This window comes from Zophobas morio, unplaced genomic scaffold, assembly GCF_036711695.1.
Source record: "Zophobas morio isolate AGI-343-1 ecotype UQ-CSIRO unplaced genomic scaffold, CSIRO_AGI_Zmor_V1 ptg000011l, whole genome shotgun sequence".
Lineage (NCBI taxonomy): Eukaryota > Metazoa > Arthropoda > Insecta > Coleoptera > Tenebrionidae > Zophobas > Zophobas morio.
Genome location: NW_026972116.1, coordinates 9,938,698 through 9,961,493, shown reverse-complemented (window position 1 = coordinate 9,961,493; position 22,796 = coordinate 9,938,698). Strand labels below are relative to the sequence as shown.

Genomic DNA, 22,796 nt, shown 5'->3' with positions numbered 1-22,796 from the left:
TAATCGATATTATAACTATTTATTGTGAACTGCACCATCGACACAAACAAACAATTCTGTGTTAATTTTTTTGTGCCTCTAACTTGAATTTATTTCAACCATCCTATTCAGTGCTGTCTAGTAAGACACAGAAATCGTGAATTCTATCTTTATTACATGTTACTCCTGAAATCACTTCTGTTATCTTCATTACATTTAATACATAATTGTACTACATATTTGCAACTGAACATGACGGAACGTTAAGTTTGAATGCTAAAAGAGATTTGAATGGTAGTCGTGGGTTATATATATATATATCAATGAATCAGATATTTGAGAAATCCCATAATGTCAGTATTAATGAAAACATTTCACGGATATTTATGAAATTCCATAAGTCAATGATGAACATAAATGCTGTGAGACCATAAATTAAATTAAATACATTCACAGTACGTTACTTTCCGATACATTTACTTTATTTTTTTAGAAATTGAAGTTCGAAAAATGTATGGCTTATGGTTGTTTGATTAAAATAAATTTTGTTATTTGGCGTAATTATTGCAGTGGTCAAAATGACTTGATCAGAATTAACGCACTTTCAATGTAAATATATTTTTTAATTTATATTTTGATACTGGAAGATCCCATTGATCCATTTACTGAGTTTCAGAAAATTCACGAATTTGTTTTTGGATTGTCTTTGTTTTGTTAACTCAAAATTTAAATAACCATTTCGGAGGCATGTTTATATACTATGGTTTCAAAGTAAACTGATGACGTCACCCCATTCTTTCCTGAACCGGACAATACAAAAATCCATTAGCAATAACTAAATAAAAAGTTTTTGTCATCACTGAAGAAATAGAGGATATGGAAAAACATACAAAACAGTTTCTACAAAAATTCATCATTTTAAAAGAAAAACCAGTTAAACATTAAATAGAGCTTTTGCACCTTCGATTTATTTAAATGTATTGTGTTTACAAACATTTTGATTTTAGTGGGCAACGCCTTTGTAAACATTATTCCGTTAATTACACTAGTTTACAAGGTTTTATATCCAAAGACAAAAATAGTTGAACCTAAAGGATTTGGGTTCGGGAAATTCAAATCTGAAAGCAGAAAAAATTCATCACGTCAGGTTTTTGAGATATTTATATAAACATACCCCGTATTTCTTTTCTTTTATACAACTCTTGTAATTTTTTTTATTTTTAAATATATATGAACATATAGTTCTTTGAGCAAATTTGTATCATTTTAAAAGATCATTTACGTAAATAAATAACATGAGTCAATTTTTCAAGCTAGATTGTCATCAATGTTTTATTTAAAAATTTTCAAGTACCTATTGATTTTAGAATAATTGGTTGCTTTTGATTTTTCTACGGGAAGTGATAATAAAAATGTGAGGTTGGCCTCACAAAGATCTTTTTAAATGATACAAATTTGCTCAAAGAAGTATAGGTTTATCTTTAAGAATAAAGAAGTTACAGGGGTTGTATCAAATAAAAGCAACACCCAGTATATATTATAAACATTATGGCTCAAAATTAAAAATAATTAACACTTTCTTTTATTGGCAGTACTGTCAGTTTCTCTTACAATAGGCCGACAGTAACACATTTTCGTTCCAAAAACCTTGATACCTTCTTTTTCAGCATATTTGAACAGGTCTTCCAGCTTTAGGTACTATAATTTTACCACAAACGTAAGAAAACTGATTTCCACTTACTTTGCACGATCTCGAAGACATTTTTTATACGACATGGTGCATTAACATGAATCAGTTTAACACTAACAAGAAGGTAAAAGCAAAGTTCATTATTTTGGATTTATGAAAAAACCTGACGTGATATTGAGTATCCGTTTTTGGATTTGTTATCAGTAAGTAATTTAGAAGTAGAAAATATTTTTTTTATTTTTGGATACGAAAAAAAGTTTAAATTTGTAAACTAGTGTTATCTATCATTTTTTAGATAGGTAACTGTTATATTTTGTTTAGCAATAACTTTTAAAATTTTTATCAACAAATAAATTGTGACATACGTAGTACAACTACTGGCGACTCTGAATCTATCCATAAAAAACAAAACAACATAACTAGTAGTAAACCTAGATAACATCTCACTTCCTTCAATGTGCGCAGAGAAACCAAATGCACTTTTCCTTTTTAAACTCCCGACTTTTAATCATTACAGTGAGCGACTGCATTAAATTTATGCAAATTTATTTCTAGCTCGTATATCCTCATCCCATGATTAATCGGCGTCGTTTACTTCTTAAGCGACAGTCTGTAGTGATTAAATATTTAAATATTAAAAAAAAATCAAATTATTCCCACTTCTGCGAACATCTAACACACGCATCATAATAAGTAGACTGAGCCGAGCAGAAAGTTGAACAAGGAAAGTGGTCTCGGCGAACTTTGCAAATTATACTTTTTCATATACACATGGAAACAGTCAACATTTTTTGTGATCATTTATTGCTCAATTTTTCACGAAAAGAGAAAATTTACTTAATTAAGATCTGCGCAGAGTCTTGAATACTGTAACCTTTTTTTTAAATAAATTAATCGCTTTATCAGTTTACATTTCTCGTTACGTAAATTTCACTTGTTACGATTTTTTTACAAAAGTAGGATAAACAGACCGCACAAAGTAAATAAAATAAGGGTATTTTTTTGTTGTTTAGTTTTTGTTGTCGTTTTTGGGTGAAAAGCTCATTAAAACTCGTCTGTTTTATCAATTATCATTCTGCTTCTGTATTCTTCCTATTTTAGTATCTCAAATGTAACAAAATAAATGTTTAACGCTACAGTGGTTATGTTATTGTATTCATTTTTTTGTTCAGACGTTGTGGTTTCCCATTCAGTGGTAACTTTCCACTAAAACGTTAGATATCCCTAGTGTTTTAATTTGAAAGGGATTAAATTAAATACAATTTAATTTTTAGTGTGGTACTAATGATACAGACAACAAGATAGGTCAAAAAGACACATATACTGGGTAGCTAATAATGATTGGAGCAATCTTTTGGGTTGGCAGTTCTGAATTATTGGCAGCAATGTTAGTGTGTCAGTTCACAGTTGTCAATTTTAACATGAGCGCACCCCAAAAATTAATGACTAGTTACAGACTTCATGGCCAGAATTTCAATTTAGCATCAGACATGTCATCATAAAATTTTAAATATGTTGCCAATCTGACAAAATCGCAAATATTAATACTCATTCGGTTTCTAAATACCGCATATACCTACAATAAAAAAATATTTTTAGAAAATAAGTAGGCAACCGAATATACTTCAGCACATGGATTGTTTCATCATTACTATATTAAATGCAGTCGGGTTGACAGATAATTGACATTTGACTTCTCAGTATTTCCTATACTTACATATAAATTTTTCAGGATTTATTGTTATTTCATCTTTTGCTTTGTTTGCGTGATGTGTGAGTTTTGCTGTTTACGACGTTTTTACAAAGTATTCATAGTAATGTCCTACTATCGAAACGGTATAAAAGTAGATGGAACTTGACAGTGTTCAATTGGTTTTTGTCTGTGCTTCGAGAAGAATTCCCTGTCTCTGTTGTAGAATATATCCAGTTTAGACAAACCTCAAACGTCTGTTTAAAAAATTTCGAAGAAAGTAGATCTATGGCACGAAAACCTAGAAGCGGCTGTCCTAAGAAACGACATCTAGAACTTTTTGAAGAAGAGAGAGAAAAAATCTTCATTTGTTTCCTTGCAGTCCCACATCTGTACATAAATTACGGTCAACTGCTTTTCTTCAAATAGTCCAATGCTGTCAGTGGTTTCTAAATACTCTAAATCTGGATGACCATGTCGAAAAACCGTTTTTCAGTGATGAAGCATACTTTCACCTTAGTGGCTATGTAAACTCACAAAACAAAGGAATGTGGACTTTGGAAAATCTACACTTTTTCATTGAGTCGCTCCAATCTCCCCATAAAGTCAGCGTTTGGGCTGAGATTAGCCAGTGCAGAATTATTAATCCGATTTTTTATTATAAGGATTTTTTTAGTGTTAGATGTTTCCAGGAAGCAAATGCTGCAAGGTACTGGGCGAAATTTTAACTCCATTTCTAAATCAACTAGATGATAAGTTAATTTATTACTTTCAGCAAGATGGTGCTACTGCTCATACAACTGGAGCTACAATAGATTTTTTAACTGAGTTTTATGATAACTAATAGGATTATTAAATACACCAAACAACTCGTCGTCTAGATCATGTGGTCCCCTCAGACTTGCGACTTCTTGTGGAAGAATTAATTAATGAAATTAATAACAATGCTGGTGTTTGTGAACACAACAATAAAGAGAAAAGGTAGTAGGTTATGCTAATAAGGAGGGAATACCCGCTTGCAGCATTTGTTTTAATTTAGTGATACAAATGTTTAATAATTCGAAATGTAGCCGATATCAGACCCTACAGAATATTTGACTGAATTGTGCAGAATATTTTCTTATTGTTGTTACAGAAAATTTCAATAAAGTAACGTATTCTTATGTTTTCTTTTGCTTTCTAAAGAAACAAACATTTGCCTGAAAGAACTGTTGTACTGAAGGGATCCTTCTAAAAACCATTATGATTTTGACTACTTCCGTTTATTTTTTTATTTCGACAGTATTTGACAACAAGGTGTCGGCTCGCAGATAATTTGTGGATTGTGGCTATTTCAATAATCTGCCTTATGCAGTTTTACACTAAAATGAGAAAATGTTTTCTAACCTAACATTATTTTATTGTTTTCAACGTGGCTCTACACTCTCAACATTAAAGGCGTAAACAATTGAATTTTCACCGCCTGCTCCAAACATATTTTTTATTGTACACCCGTGATAAATATTCAGCAAAGTTATGAAATTCTATTAATTAGTTTAACAACAATGTTTCCTGAGAATATTTAAGCTGGCAAAAATGGTTAGGTTTCTGGCATAATTTAGCCTTAAATAGGTAAATAGCATGTTTGCGCAAAACATTTTCTTATACATTTTTTCTTATGCTTATACTTATCCTTATAATTAAATATTACACTCATAATCGTTACATCTTATGTTGACAATAATAGAATTTTTCTACAATGTCAATCAGTGTCATTTAAAACTAATTATGTCGCAACTGAAAAAGAAACTCTTTTTGTATTAACTGATACACTAAGTAGCTCTGAACATCTTCTACATTGCCACAAGTCGTCAAAATTTCTAAATTATTTATGTGTAAAATTAATCAATTTACTTCACAGAAAGTCAGTCCTGCTTGCCAATGTAAGGTCCGAAGCCGTCAGCATAACTGTTACAATTATACTTATAACTATATTTATAAATTATAAGTATAAGCATAAGGAAAATTTTATAAGAAATAATATCGACATAAAGACTGTGGACCAAGCGACTATATTTCATGGCTTGCTGTGATCTGACAAGGTCGTATAAAAAATGACGTTTGAGTTTTCCTAGGAATTGTAATGATATGCACCAGATTAGACGATGGTAAATGGATGAACATACTCATTCTAGCCAAAATAAATGATTATATTTCAGAACCTTACTTACGGACTCCATTAGAACACCCGACCTCATTTTGTCACTTTATTGGACAGACTTTTTAATCCATCAGTCACCGCGGACAGTGATTTTAGAACCGCCAAAAAACTTAATTACCTAATCATAAGTTCCAGTCCTGTTTCACTGTCTTTTCTTTCCCCCGGAATCCGTGTCACATCAAACATCTTCCGGTATAACTGAAAAATCAGTCCCTATCGATCAGCGCGCCTATTTCAATCGCGCTTAGGCAACCCGTAAAACTCCCCAGAAAGGCAGGCAATCGGGTCATTCCCGTTGACCTATTTTGCAAAAACGCTCGCGAAAAACGGTCCGCACAGATGTTCACTTGCGTTCCCCCACGTTGCGTTGCCAAAAAGAAAAGACGTCTGAAATAGTCGTAGACAAGTGCGCTAGGTGGTCAGACGCGAAGGTCATCCAACTTGACCTGCATGGCATTTTTTCGTCCAGGCCCGGACAGATGATAAACACAGCAACGATGCAGCGAACCATGAAAACCGCATTCAACTGAAAAATAGATCAAGTACATGGTTGCAATTAATGGCGTGTTTGCTGAATTTAATTAAACGAATTCGTGCGGTTTACAAGAAGCTTGCGGTTTGACCGTGGCGAATCCGCTTTGGGGGTGGTGAAGCGGTTGCACGGATTACAAAAAAAAATAATAATAACGGTAATGGTGTATAATATTATAACAGGAATAAGCTTTGTTTTTTTTTCGCTTTTATAAAGGTTTTTAAAATCTAGGGAAGTGAAGAGTGACCATAATTATTGGAAAATCGAGGTCTATTAAATATTTCTAAAAACCAGAGACATATGTCTAAAAATATACTTATATCACTTAAAAAAAACTAAGAAGTCCTCGTCGATACTGTGAACGACCAGAACGTCATGAATATTCTGTTCTAATTGCCAACCTTTTTTTTTCGAATACATATTTTAAACTAGAACTCAATAATTCATATGCGGTAAAACTCGAAGTAATAATTAATTAAAACATACATCATAAATAAATGAAAGAATTTATAAAATCGCATATTTCTTCTAACTTATTGGTAATATGAATGCCATCTATAACATATTCCTAACTCACTATCGTTTCATACTCTAGGGGTTATGAAACGTCGAGGAAACACGAACATGCCCATTCACCGGTTGGACCTTAAAATGGTTCAAAATTATCTAAACAACTTTATCTGGAACTTTCAAATTCGACGCTTTGCCACATTTCTTTTATTACAAACAGTTAAAAGCATTCATCTTGTGGTATTTACGTAATAGCCGTAAGGTACCTGTTGAACAATAAAATACAGAAAGCGTCTTGTGATGTGTTTCTTTATTAATCTGATCTGTTGACTGTAGTGTTAAAGTCTGAAATTTACAATCGGTGTTTTCGATTAGTGGTGACTGGGGGAAATCTAATAACGGATGGTGTCTGGGATCACATTCTGTTGTCAATTCTATGTGACATCGTTCACATGCGTTGTTTGTCGAACTTGATATTCTTTCTGTGTCAGAAAACTACAAAATAAAGCGATGTTCTGAATTTTTTCGCGTTGTCCTTTACACAGCCGACAACAATCAGCTCCTAATTCGGAATCTTTAATATGTTTGACAATATTCCAAAAGAAAACCGCTGTTTCACTGAAGTGCTTCAATAAGATCAATGACATATTACTTGTTAACGTATTCTTCATCTAAGCATCTAAAGAATTGTAATATCAGGGAAGGAGAAAACTTACTAGTGTGACACCGTATTGGTACAAACTAAATGATGAGATTAAGTGGTAAATGCACCGACTATTAATATTAATACCATGAGTTAGACCTCTCAAAAATAATACAGCTTTTCTTAGTCTAAAGTAGCAGAAGATGGCAAAACCTAAGAAGGGATCATCTTGCAGCCAGTATAACAACAAATACAATCATTTTTATTATGTTTACTACAAAGCCGATTTTCAACATAAAACTGGATTTTGTTTTAGTGAAAATAATTCGTTTTTGTAAAAATTAATTAGACTTTTGGTATTCGAATTCATTAAAACTCCCAAAGAAACCTCTAAGATTAAAATGTTGACAAGCATTGATTTAATTTTTAAATAAACATACAATAATGAAAAAACAATGTTCCCGCTCGGTCATCTTCTTTACTTACATGAAGCCGTATTTCTTGTGTAAAGTGCATTCGTTATCTCGAACAATAACTGAATGCTTAAAGAAATAATCATAATTAGAATTACCACACATGCAAGTCCGGATCGTATACGATGCATAAGAACCCATCTTACTGAAATAATTTTCTCACATAAATAATCATTAATATGACGATATCGAGAAACAGCTTTCTTTCTTAAAACAAAGTTTTGAATATATCACTACACTTTGTCGCACGGTATTTCTCTGACAAAGTTACTTGGATTTGGACGTATTTCCTCAAGTGTTACAGATCGGTTATCCTCTTCACAAACTTAAAATCTGCACAAAACATAGCACGATTGAACTGTCATAATGACATGACTAATTCTGATGATAATAATGTTAGGGTAAAAAAGCAGTAATTAAATTGAGTCAAAAAAGTTTTCCTGTGACATCTTCGGTAATTTTCATTCTCTTTCAAGTTTTTGTTGATTGCGTTTGATGTTAATTTAATGTACGGCCCATAATATTAGAAGTAGTAGAACGGACAGAAATAGTGGTAGTCTCTTTAAATGTAGCATATCTACGCCGTTGCAGTCTGATTGTTTGCACTGTATACACTTGTGGTCCATGAAGAATGTATTATTAAGTATTTCGGTGGTGGCGTAATGGCAAGCGTTATCATAATTCGCATATTCTTTAAACAAGCAGCTTTGAAATTTAAAAGTACCGTTCTAAAATTAACAGCAAATAAGACAGTAAATCAGCAAGTATGAGGTAAAATTACTTGATATTTATGCAGGTTTGGCAACCAAAACAAATCTTCCCAGGCTTCAGGGTTTACCTTGTATGTTATAGATACACAAAGTAATCTTGCTGGTCTGGCAGGTAAACTAACAACGTAAAAATTTTTGGACGTCATATTAAGTACTGCTGGATTGCGCATGTACTGCAGAGGTGTTCCGCTTTTGCCTACCACAAAATTAGCACACGTCATCCTGACTGGTGTAAAAGATCGATCGTTCTCTTCACATTTTGAATTATAGTCCATACAGAAATAACAGTACTTTGTAGAAAAAACTGAAATGGATTATATTAACTCAATAACTAATGCCTAATAAAAAACAATACTTACTCTCCTTAAAAAAAAAACCTGGAAACAAAAATACAAAAGCAGCAACTGAATTGCACTTCATATTCTTCTAAATGTTGTATATCATCATATCATAATTTTACTAATATTTTAATATGACAAAAACTTGACAAATATTTTCTGGAGACATTTACATTTGACAAATAAATCAATTAACTAATTATAATCATCGCTAGAGTCCCTAGATATACGTTAGAAAAGTATATCTAGGGACACTAATCATCGCCATAATAGACGTATAAAGCCGTCCTATATAGTTTCGATTTGAAGTGTTTCTTACAAGCCGGCCGTGGTGATAGGTACTCCTATTAGGGCCCTCTAGCCTTGTTAAAATAACGATTTCCCGCGCAAAATTTAAGAAATCAATACGATTTCATTCAAACGAGCCCCAAATAAATGATAACAAAACATCAAGATAAAATCCATAACGTGATTAGTTTGATCATGGCCGACTAGTATAAAGATTATGGCCTGTCCAAAGGTACCATACGTGCTGCCATCTATTAATAATTCAAAATCGACAAAAGAATTATTAACACTTTTTGAAAGGCACAAAGGCATTCATACCGAAACAAACCACCATTACACGTTTTGAAGTCTCATAATGTCAAATCAAATTAAAATTTTGCTAAATTATTAAGTGTAATTATTAATAGATGGCAACACGTATGGTAACCTCTTGGACAGGCCATAGTCGGCCATGGTTTGATTAATATGAGGAAAAAGTGTTACGTCTGCGGTGATAAGGCATCTTTGCTGTTCCATTTTCCCCGTGATATTACTTTAAGATCCAAATGATTTGCAGCGATAGGAAGATTTTATGGTGATTACAACAAAACTAAATTCATTAAAATAACATGTATAAAAACATTTATCCCAGACATGACAAAAATTACAAATTACTCTCTAATATGCAAAACCCATTTTACTCAAAATAATAATAAAATATATAGTTTAAATAAAGATGCTATGCCCCTTATATCTGTTAATCCAGCCTTTCTACTTTTATTAATAATAATAACAACAGTTGCCTTTAAGAATTTTTTTTTGGTACCCCAAAAATTGCCCTCCCTCAAAAATTAAAACGTATATAACAAAAATATTTCAAATGCGTTTCCAAAATTCGGGACCTTTTGTCAAATTAATTCTGCTTCAAGATCTAAGAAGTCTGGGATACCTGAAGGAAGTTTTTGTGGGACTTGCTAAAAGACTTGTGGATATTTTTCAAGAAATGTTACTGTTCCTGAAATTTGAAATGACTCGCAAACAAATTTTGAACACCAATTACCCTAATGATAAAATGTGCTGCATGATCATTCAAATGGCAATTAAATAAACCTGTCTGTGAAAAAGATCTCTTTTCGGAATAAACCATTGACTAGGAAAGTTTTAAAACTGTAATGAAATTAGCTCTGTTTCCATCCTACCTTACTTACCTTTAAAAATTTTGAGTTTTCAATAAAATGCAGTTTTTTGTCTTATAATTTCATTTGTTTGATATTCGTGTGACATAAATTATATTTTCTAATAGGTGCAGAAATACATTTTTGGAGAATTAGGCGAGTTACAAAGAGTGTGATTCAAATGTGCTTTGAAGACAAAAACTTATTTCCTGCGCAATATTTCTCAGTTTTTGAAACGTTTATCTACATTTAGTATTTCTTGGTATTGATGTCTTCTGCGCTGGTGAACATTTTTTCGTTACATTAAAATTTTTCAAATTAGATTTTTAACACTTCAGTATTCTGAAAGAATATGCCAATAGTATAATACAAAATGATCAGATTAAGTGGAGCATGCACCGACTATTAATATTAATACCATGGGTTAGACCTCCTGAAAATAATACAGCTTTTCTCAGCCTAAAACATCAGAAGATAGCTAAATCTTCTAAGAATGGATCATCTTGCAGCTCAAAATCGCAACAAATACAATCACTTTTACCTATTATGTTCACTACAAACAAGATTTTCAACATAAAGCTGGATTGTGTCTTAATGAGATTGCTAATAAAGTAAAACAACTTTGAATATCATAGAATTACGGCATACAGATTGGGCTGCTATTATTCTCTAATCTCGATGCACCCCCATGAGCCTAACCTAACTACCGATCATTTATTCACGCACCACCTGACAGTTGACCTAGATCCTAGAGTACTGTGTTCTAATTTACTGATCAATATGTCAAACTCGATGGTCAGACTGTTCGAAAAACTTGCAACAATATGACACATTCCTAATAAAACAGAACAGAACTGAAATTTTGTGAAGATTTAGCTTTATGTTCATTTACATCGATAACTGTACGTATTTGGAAATTTCCTTCTGATAATTGTGTCTGTACTAAGTTTCTTATGTTAGAATAGGCAAAATCAATGAAAACGGTTTTGTTGCAGTTGGTCGGATTTATATACAGTGCATCTTTTTTAAAAGGGAATAAAACAAGAAAAATGAGAACTTAACCCCAGAAGATGTATTGAGCATGCAAAAAACGAGTCAGAATACACTGCCATCTTGAGAACCCTGAACAGAATACTAAAATCTGTGGGCTATGAATACAAAAATGTTGATAACTGAAAAATTCGGGACCACACTTATAATCCGTACAATTTAAATTAAGAAGCTATTTACAGATATCTCAAGAAGATGAACATTTATTTATTTGGATGAGGCATGCATTTACCAGAGAAGATTTCCTGTGAAAATGTGGGTATTTGAAGGTAATAGGAGAGATATGCCTAATAAAGCTGATGCAGGTGAAGACAATCGCTCCACTTTCTTTCACCCTGGGCGTAAGTCTTGTATGGTATTTTGGAAGAATGTAAGCTATTCTTGGGCAGTAATATTGACAGTAGACACATTGTTATGGAGAAAATCAAAATTGCATGATGCTTGGGGGGTTCTGGAAGCCATACAATAACTAGTAAGTATATGTTAAAGAAGTCCTCAAAAAATCAGAAGTTGTAAATCTATGGTGTGAAGCGTTGACAAAATAGACGCCCAAAATGTGACCGCAACACTGTGAAACAGTAATTAAGGATGACTGGAATAGACTGATGGGAACAGAAAGTGTGCAAGATATTCCATCTATTTATTACGATATCACAGATATTATTGGAGACTCTGACGATAAATAATCAGTTGCAAGTTTTACATCAGAAGCTGCAGATGATATACAGGGGAGGAAAAGAGTAGTGAGAATGCAAGTTTGAATCATTATAGAGCGAATGAAGAAATTATGGCACCTGACTTTTTGCAAATAAGTGATGAGGATGATGAAGAACTGAATAAAAGTCTGAGTGTTGCGCAATTCATCACATTTCAAATACCTAAATAACCTTATCTACCTAAATAAATAAATGTTACTATTTTTGAGATCATTTTCTCTTTCTTTTCCATTTAAAGGTTGGTCTTATTTTGAAAACAATGTTTACAACCAGTCAAACAAATTCGAAAATTTATAGATAGTGATCAGTTCAATAAATTCGAGAATGGAACAAAAAAAATCAAATCCCAGCACGTGAAAGCAGTTCCATTTAATATTACTTTGGCAAAATGAGAAATCCATTGAATAACAGAGCAAGTATTTCAGCTTCCGTGTTTAATTTACTCATATGACGGTCTTCTGTCTTTTCAGTGCAAAGAAATCAAAAAGGGCTGATTAGGTATGAGCTCGTAGAGCAGTATATGGATGACGTTTCGACGTATGTTAAAAATTTAGATCGCCATTTTTACAACTAATGAAAATTGATCTAAAGTTGTTTAGATAGAACTTGCTCAAGTACAGGCGAAGAAATACAGATTCTTTGAAAAGTCATAAAATTGCCGTCTTTGATTCGATCATAAAATAAATTTCCTTTTTCATAATCGCTATTGCAGTTTCAAAATGACAGTCCAAAAACTGTCATTATACAATTTTGATTTTTTTTCAAAAATCTGGTTATTTATATTATATTCAACACGGGTTCATGAACCACGAGTAGTTTATTATAAAAAATTTAAATAAGATTTACTGTTGTAAATTTTGGAGATGACATCATCCCTTTATTGGTGGGGATGATTGGCCAAATTTTGGTTAGAGTTTTACTATCTATGATATTCTTAACATGCATGTAAACAACTGGTCTGGTAGTTTCGGAAATTATCTGCTTAATAAAAATCGACACGTACAGATAATAAACAGACAGATCGAAACAGAAGACATACTTTTTTGTATTCCTTGAGAAATGAAATGTCGAGAAAACATAAAAGTAGCCAGTCGCCCGATGGACTCGATTACAATACTTCATTAGCTTACGCTCGGGAAATAAAAATACTTCAAAATAATTATCCATTTGAATACATTTTTGAATCATGAAGATAGCTTTATTAGCTATTGGTCCGGTCTGTTGGCTGTAATCTGTAATGTTTCAGTCTGTAAGTATTCTGCCACCCCATTACAAGACAATATTTTGACTGTTTTCAACAATTTTTTTCCTTTTGATTCCATCTTCAAAAAATCTGATCTTTTACTTAAAGTGCATTCTGCATTTCAAGCCAGGGTTAGAGGTTAGAGGCAAAAACGTATATATATTTACTATGCTGAAGATTTCGTTTCGTGCAAACGTTGATCCTTGGTCAGAAAGCAAAACTCACTTTGCCGAAATAGTTTTTATTTATTAATACATGTTTCTAAGAAGAAGTTGTATGGTAAGTATGATATCTCTAAAACTTTTGAGGTGTTTCTATGATAGAATTAATTAGATTATGTTACGATGTATTTCGAAGGATGTTGGAACGTTACCCAAATAGCAGGCCCGAACTGCAGTACTGAAATAACGATTGTGGTAGTAAAAATACGGTAAAGTTTTGATAATTTACTCTAGGCGAGAATGGAGATCAAACGAAGCTCAGTATTTTTTCCGTGATATCTGTGAAAAATTTGATATTTTTTAAACTTATTTTTAAAAGTGTTTATAGTGAATACGTGACTACGTTAAGTAGTTTTGGATTCCGCCAGTACTGGCGAGGTGTTCCGCCTTTGCCAACCACAAAATCAACACATTTCATCTTGATTGGCTCAATGGAGGGAATATTCTCTACACATTTTGTGATATAATCCATACAGAAATAGCACCTTTTTGAAGAAAAAACTGAAATTGATTATATTAATTCTATGACTAATGCTCAGAACAAAAACAGTACTTACTTGGAGGTACAAAAAGACTTAAAAATAAGTACACAAAAAAAGTAAGTGAATTAATTGTGTTTCATACTTTTGTAATTATTGTTATATGAATCGCAATTTTAATAATATTTTAGTATAACAAAAACTTGACAATATTGTCTGACAATACTTACTTCGCCATTTGGTAACTAAATCAGTTATAGTGAATTTCACAAATATCGGAATTGTTAAAATTTCGTTAAGTTGCCGCACATAGAAGAATCTAATAAAAAATTTTGAATTACTTTATCAACCTAATAGTCACCGTTTCGCTGCTTGTAGTGTAGCGAGAGACAATTTTCCCAGACGTGTGGAGAAACAGTATTCAACATTGTAAAGAACTTATCCTAAAAGAATTGGTGAAGTTGCAGGGAAATTTTACCACAACCACAAATGACATACCAACAACAATAATCTCACTTTGTGAATCAAATTCGGATAATTCGGAGTATTTTTCTACTAATTCGGAGGACGACGACCATATAGCAAATAGATGCTCACTAGTAACTCCTTAGAAGACTTTCCGAGGACGTCTCTTTACCTGGAGAGAGAGGGATTAATGAAGCTACCCTTGCTTGATCACCATTCAAATTTTGAGCATCTCAATTTTAGGAACATCATATGAAACATGTTGACATCAGACGCACACGTACGTGCAACACAACAAATATTGTGAGGTTATTATGGAAATTAACCATGACGTGTTGGTGTAATTCCAATTATTGTTATTGGCTAGCGTTGTTTGATTATAGTTGTAGTGACTAACGAAAAAGATAGATTAGAAGAAGCAGAAGTGCACTAGTGTACGATGTGTTCCTCTAGCTCGGTATGTGTTGTTGGTAAGGATCAAATTGAGATGCACTTATTAGTCAGTTGAATTGCATATAACAAAGACGCAGACGTGGTGATCACACACGGATGATATAAGTCACTCCCGTTGACGCAGAAAAAGACAACAGAATGCTTTATGTCGCATTACAGCTCGTATTTGTATGCATAGTTTTTATACATCTATTTCAATTTTTATTTATTATATGATCTAAACTCACCATGGTCAGCTACTCAGAATTAGAAGACTTACTAGTTTACATTTTTAGCTATCTTTTAGTTGCGTAAGTATGGTTGTGTTTATATAATTTCCCATAGAAGTAGTAATTTCTTGTCATCACTACATCAGCACATCATAATGTTCAAAGTACCACAAAGAAGTGGCATAACGACATAACTTCACATTATGTGTCATTAAACATGAAACTAGATTTCGGTACATTTTCAACTAAAATTTTTCAATTATATCCATGCTATTTAACTAATTCTGATATTTGACAATACCGATATTTAGGGAATTCACTATAACTAGTTATGATTTCTGATTGTCTTAAGTTTCTAAAGGGAAGTGGTATGGTAAGTATGGTATCTCCAAAACTTTTGAGGTACAGTGTTTCTAGGATACAGTTATTTAGATTTCGGGGCTCACATGGGGTACTTATTTTACAATGTATTTTGACGGTGAAGCAGAAGATTCCCAAAAATCGCAGGATCGAACTGCCGTACAGAAATAACTATTGTGTTAATAAAAATACGGTAAAGTTTTGATAATTTACTCGAGGCAAGAATGGAGATCAAACCAAGCTCAACATTTTCTCCGTGATATCTGTGAAAAATTTGATATTCTTTAAATTTATTTTTAAAAGTGTTTATAGCGAATCTTTCTGAGTTACTTATATTGAATATAAATTTAATGTTCGTATCATAATTTTTCCAACTAGTAGAAAAGTCATAAATAATGGTAATCTTTTAAGACTTATCACATCTCCGCCGTTACAATCTTGTGTGGTGCATTCGGTACAATTTCGGTCCAGGTAAAACACTGGATCAATTATTTGGGTAGTCGCATAGTGACAGGCGTTACCAAATTCCACGTAATCTCGAAACAAGCAGGATTGAAAGGTAAAAGAAGTGTTCTAAAATCAGCAGCAAATAAGACAGTAAATTAACTATTAGAAACTATAATTACTTCATATTTCTGGATTTGCTCCAACTTACTACCTGGGAGTTCAAAAAAATAAGGATTTAGCTTATATTTTACAGTTACGCAAACTGTTCTTGCTGGTTTCTTTGGTAAACTAACTATGTAAAATCTGTTAAACGTTAAATTAAGTAGTTTTGGATTCCGATAGTACTGCCGAGGTGTGCCTTTTTTGCCAACCACAAAATCAACACATTTCATCTTGATTGGCTCAACAGAGCGATCATTTTCTTCACATTTTGAGCTATAATCCATACAAAAATAGCAACTTTTTGAAGAAAAAACTGAAATTGATTATCTTAATTCGATGACTAATGCTTAGAACAAAAACAGTACTTACTTGGCGTTACAAATAGACTTGAAAATAAGTACACAAAAAAAGTAAGTGAATTGTGTTTCATAATTTTGTAATCATTGTTATATGAATCATAATTTGACTAATATTTTAATATGACAAAAACTTGACAAATATTTTCTGACATACTTACTTCGACTTATAACATTTGACAAATAAATCAGTTGTGAATTCCAGAAATACATACAAAATTCTAATTCTCTGTTTGAGTCTGTTTAGATAACCGCATTGTCAACAGGACAAATTTTGAATGAATTTGTCAACGTAATAATCACCGTTTTGCTATGGCGATAAACAATTTTATCCCAGACATGTAGAGACGCAGCAACCAACATTTAATGAGCTTACCGTCCAAATTTTCGCATAAATGCACAATATAATAACAGTTTACCATTGGCGTAACATATCCAGTTCGTGGAAATATTTGAATTTTCTAAATCAGAAATTGACCACCTAATTCTACCAAAAGAATACGTCAGTAGTGGAATACAGAATTTTCTGTGTGATAGTTTGGATGTTCTTTAAACATTTTGAAATGTAATACCCACAGAGAGAACAGGATTTTGCTGAAAAAACTAAAAATGATTTGATGATTGACCAAAATTGGGTTACCAACACGACGCAAAAATCACTAAATCTAACTACATAATTACAAATTCGAGTACCTACTAACAAGGTGAATCACTAACAAAATCTAAATCATTTTTGGAAAGTACATATTGCTATTTGATTTTTTTTCGTTGTTCACACTTTGTGTTTACAGTTTTAATCGTTGTATTTTCGATTACATACAAATTTTTAAAACACGTAAAATAAATAACCAACACGAAGTCTCTCACATAAACTACATTTCTTATGGGTTTTGTACACTACCAGGTTAAAGTGAACTCCACAATAAAACAGGTTTTTTTTCTTCAATTCTAGGTTGTCAACAATAAAGGTTTTTACTTTTACATAGAAACGTACCGTGCTGGTTATCGATAAATTGTAACTGTTATGACCCAAAACCATCAAATTCATTTTCTCCAGCGCGATTTTAAAAATTTTAAACAGAATTTATTTCCCCCTTGTCGTGAGATCCTTTCTTTTCTTTGTTATGGGAAATGGTCTCGAAGAATATTAATATTAAAGCAAGGGACGTTTGTCTGTCATTGTCTTCTTCATGGTTGTAAAACGACGGTTTAAGCAGAAGAAATCACATACCGGAAAATAATTCTCTTGGAGTAATTATTCACTTCCGCCAGTCTGTCTCGGCGGTTTATGTCGGACGCACCGAAACCAATGGCGATTTAACACCAATAGAATTACACCTAAAGCAATATTGTTATTATAGAGGTAATTTTACTTGTTAATTAACTCTTTCGCAGGATTCCTACCAAACGATCTCAGGAAGCTCTAATTAGTACGACTAAAGTCTTAAGAAAATGCCGTCAAGCCCAGAACTTGGCCCATTTATTAGATTAATAGATCCATGAATAATAAAGCTATTTTAATAGCTATGGATGCGTGTAATCGTCTCCATTTCATTACCTCACACTCATAAATTATAGATTAATGAGATACCTCTGACGTTCTTTGCAAATTATTAATCAAAATTCAACAAGTGGTACTTTCCTTGAGCGAAATCAAGTACGACCACTATAGGAGTTATGCATCAATGGATTTAATGCTTTTACTTCATCATAATTGTTGGGTGCAAATGGGGAACATAAAAAAATTACAAGCGAGATCTGGATGTTTTCCGGTTGTACAAAACGACTGGTTGGTAGACAGCAGACCAAAGGAGACGGTATAAATCCTTCTAATCGTTTAGAACACTCATTTTTTAGAGATTTGTACTACACCATAATGATTACATCTGACTAAACAAAAACTTACCGACGTGTTTTAAATTAGCACACATACCTAATTAATGCACCTGCATTCGACCCTTCAATTATAGTCGCGTTTTGTCGTATTCTACCTGTAGACATCGATAATTGTTATAATGATGATTCAACTTAAACATTGTATTGTACAGAAAAAACATATAGGTATTATTATTGCAACTACACTACATTAATAGGCTTCCATTATTATCTTTTTATCCACCACCATCTTAATTTCCGGAAATATTTGTTACACGCCGATGAAAAAATATGTCTATGGCAAATAATCTATTGTAGCTATCTTATTATGTAATTAATTTGTTTATTAATCTGGTAAACAGGGTGTTAGTTTCAATCTGAATACGAAGGTAAAAAATTGTTAATCTCCTCTGTCAAAACTGATATTTCGGTATTAGATTTTTTTTAACGAATTTTTGGCATGGATTTTCTTATTCATCTCAGACGATAAGTCGCCCCTCTACAGACTGGCAATTATTGTCAACAATAAGACGATTCTAAAAACTAAAGTACCTTAAGGAAAGAAATTTCAGTATTCAATATCTATTAAAATATGAAACCTAAATATTAAAACTACGTAGGCGTTTTCCAAGAATTGTCTATAATTTTACAGTTTATTCTGTTTTTCACAAAAAAGTCCAAGTCTGAATATTGGTCATCATCCAAGGTAACCTGTTTCATGTTTTTTGGATGACTAGTAGAAGAGATCTATGTTTTCAGGTTATGGCATATTACTCCTAATAGACTAGTTTATGTTGCTAAATTTTGTTAAACGAATATCTGTGAAAATCAAATTACTGGAACCAAAGAACTTGGTCAATTTTAGTATGTTACATTTTAGAAACCTCTTTTAGTAATATGTTTACAAGAACTAAGTAATACTATAAAAATATGCAATATTACTTTTGGTGAACAGAATTTTTAACGTCAAAAATTTTAATGAGCTTTACAAACATGTAAAAAGGATTTGAGTCCAATTTGTTTAAAATTATTTATATTTTTCAGTTTATAAAAGGACATTTAACTCCATTGTATCACATTGCAGGTAATAAAAAATAAAATAATTGTTTTAGATCTTGTAGAATAATACTTGTTTTTGAAAAAATCTAATAAATATAAATCTCGCGCAAAAACGAAAGATCATCCCAGTAATGGCACTCGGGAAGAGCGACTAATCGATGCGTCAGCATGTTGTAAACAAACTGTGAACTAGACATGAGTCTAGCGGAAGTTCCGCAGCGAACGGCCATTATCAAAGACGGAAGTCTGAATCGACCGCTCGATTCCGATGTTTATCGTTCATGCTTTGTGGTTGGGTTGCTCCCTGTGTTCCACAAATAAATATCTCAGCTCCCTGCATTCGCTACCGTTACAAAAAAAGACAACGAAATTTATACCGCCGAGTACTAATAAAAATGAATTTCTGCAAGGTAAATGTCACGTCAAATATGTTATTTAGTAACAGTCACACGTCCAAAACGACAACAACGTAATAAGTTGAAATAATTCCCTAAAGTCACGTTCTAAAAGTCGTTTTCTTGTGGTTGTTTCAAATTTGAAATTTAAATGGGTAGGGGAAGTCAAATTGCAGATTATTATAAATGCTAGATTTTTCCTTAGTGAAATTTCACCCTTTTTGAGTTTGTGGATGGTTGTTGGTTGTGGTCACGTTGTATCAACAAACAGCGCAAGGAGATAAATAAGAATGACCGGAAGCCACTTCAAGAAATTCGTTGGATGTAATGAGTAGTGACATAATTCTTAAAATATTTTATTAAAATTAGTTCATCAGAAATACAAATCGCGGCAAAATAATGACAACACTGAGTTCCAAGTAAACTTTTTATCGGTAACAATATAGCTATATAATATTAACAAAAGATCACTGGAAAATGTTTAATTCAGCACCCCTGGAATTACCGACCAGAACACGGAAATTATAAACCAGTGTCGAGCTCGAAGTAGGTCCAAAATGAAACTCTTGTCTCCACATATTAGAATATACCACAGAATATCAAAAAAATAATCCGTGATCCTTCAAAATTCATCTTGCCCTTTTATAATTATTCGTTGTTTTCTGGGTGGACACTTCATCTGTTATTTCTTCACCATACCTCATTTAAACCCATTTAGGCAGACGCTTATTAACCAGATCTAAATACATGTCCCTCGTGGAACTCAATTTTGTTCAAAAATCGAAATGGAAAATGACACGTACCTACTAGACACACTAGTTTCAAAATTTCACAAAATTTACTAAAAAATTCCAAAAAAATTGAAAAGACATTCAATCGTTCTTCCTCCACCTCGTTTTCCCGTGCCCCTCACACACTCAAAACTGTCAGAAATCCATCGTGCCCCCAAAAATAAAAAGGAATTATGGCAAGTGTGCGCCATCAATCGCAACCATCCGCCTCGCGAACCATGTAAAATTCATGATAATGCCGAGCTGTCAATCAGAAATTCATGAGGGCCCCTAAAAAACCGGCGTAGACGTCCCAGTCATAGAGTTGAGCTTTTACGTGCTGGGACAGCCTAATCACCTGTCGAAGAAGTCGAGCGCCCAGAGCAACGGTAAATTGCGGTCCCCGCCGAAGGAGAAGCGTCCTAACGATGACAGTCCGTCTGTTCGGGGATGCCAAACACGTCGCCGCGTTGCAGACGAGACTCCGTCTTCCGTTACTCAAGATGTATCTCCCCGCGGATCGGAGGATGGTCGGGGTCAACGCCAACGAGGACCTCTGGCCTTGAAATGCGCGCTCTTCGGCTGCACTGCGGATCGCCGATGCCGCTTTATAGCGGAAACGTGCCGTCAGTGTGTGGGCATTGTTGGGCTCTTGCCGTAGATGGAGAGGCCGCACTGTGGGGCCTTTTCGGGAACCGACGCCAAGCTGGAAAGGATATGGGTACCGAGTGACCGCAGAGCTTCGCATGTTAAAAAGCGACAGAGGATATATATTTTTTCTAAAAGGATGCAGACGGGAAAATGCGTCAGGTGTTGCAGCGATCGAATGATGGAGGATACTTTTTTTTTAATACAGTGTCTGTACTCTGTGGAAAAATGTTTTGAAATAGTTCGTGCGTCCACCAGTTCTACATTTCTAAATAATATCCAGGATAATTGTGTTTTATCCACACAGTTACAGCAAATACTTACAGGTGATTCCGGAGCAATAATGGGCGCGACAGAATTGATAACGCAACCCAAAATACATTTCCAAAGATTCATAAATGTACCTATTTATTTATTTATTTATCAAAACATTTAGCTCAGGATTTCAGATGAAAGACTACAATGTCTAGAACTGAAGCTGATATATTTAACATTCTGCTTTTGACTGAAAACGTAGAATTTGAACAGTCTTATAGGAGATGTTGAAAATGCACACCATTCTAATTTTACTAAGAAAACAATCGACCGATCAACGGTTAACCTCTCGTAAAACCATATTGATACGGTAAAGTGGTACAGTATTTCCCCTTCATTGGTTCAAAATTTTTTCATGACGATGTACCTATATTTATAGCCTATGTGAACTGCTTTTGTGAGAAATATTACATTTTCGTCTACCCAGCAATAAAAAAATAATTTTATCACAAAACTATCAAACGGCTTTGAAGATGATTCAAAATGACCCTGTATCATGGTTGTTTTACCATCATTAATTATTTTCAACAGCGGAAAGATGACTTTTGGTTCAAGGTGGTTTTAAGCTGCAATTTCATGTATTCGCCGTCTGTAGAACACGTCTAGCATACAGTAAATTCCAAACGCTTATTACGTCGTGTACATTTTCGTTCAGAACGAGTATTTGATGAAACTACAATACATTCTGTGGGTATTGGTGGCTGACGCAACGTAATGCTTGAAAGAGTTTCGCGGCAGGAGACAAATTACACCATATCTTTAAGCTTCAGTTACACGAAAATGGAGAATGATGGATGTAAACTAAACTGAACTGAATGTAATCGATAAGAACTACCGCGGATTTTTGCTCTCCATCCTTCAACATCTTTAAGTAAATGACTCTTTACAATAGATGCAATACTTACATATAAAATTTATAAATTCTTCATGCGTCAAAACTTACCCTATGGCAATTTTTATATGTGTACAAAGGTCAAAATGTCACAGCATTTCGCAAAAAAAACATACAAAGTCACCGCAGTTATTTTAAATTTGCGTCAGACTTAAGTTTATTTATAGCCACTTCAAAAAATATTCGCATGTATGATTTTTTATTTTATATAAGTGTCCTACTACAATTTTATCATAAAGTCTACATTTTTGCCAAGAATGTTGCAATTATACACGAACTTAAATTTATGTAGATTATCTTTTATATTCAATTACAAAAACAAGTAATTTCCAGTTAAAGTACCACAATCAGGTCTGATTTTTGTGCTACGAAGGACGATGCTTTAAATACAATCGACCAAGGAAGCGCTAATTC

General features: G+C 33.2%; 1 protein-coding gene and 2 long non-coding RNA genes across 4 annotated transcripts in view; 1 reads left to right on the top strand and 2 right to left on the bottom strand.

Annotated features, from left to right (window-relative positions):
- Positions 1 to 22,796, top strand: part of LOC135126892 (ecdysone-induced protein 74EF) — a 380,527-nt gene that overhangs the window by 285,486 nt on the left and 72,245 nt on the right. The window lies entirely within an intron of this gene.
- LOC135127461 (uncharacterized) lies at positions 8,153 to 8,938 on the bottom strand. Its single transcript, XR_010280234.1, has 3 exons — positions 8,847 to 8,938; positions 8,499 to 8,791; positions 8,153 to 8,445 (listed from the first exon to the last, which is right to left on the bottom strand). It is a non-coding gene; the product is annotated as an uncharacterized LOC135127461 (long non-coding RNA).
- On the bottom strand, positions 15,720 to 16,531 carry LOC135127460 (uncharacterized). The gene is made up of 3 exons (XR_010280233.1): positions 16,442 to 16,531; positions 16,090 to 16,385; positions 15,720 to 16,036 (listed from the first exon to the last, which is right to left on the bottom strand). It is a non-coding gene; the product is annotated as an uncharacterized LOC135127460 (long non-coding RNA).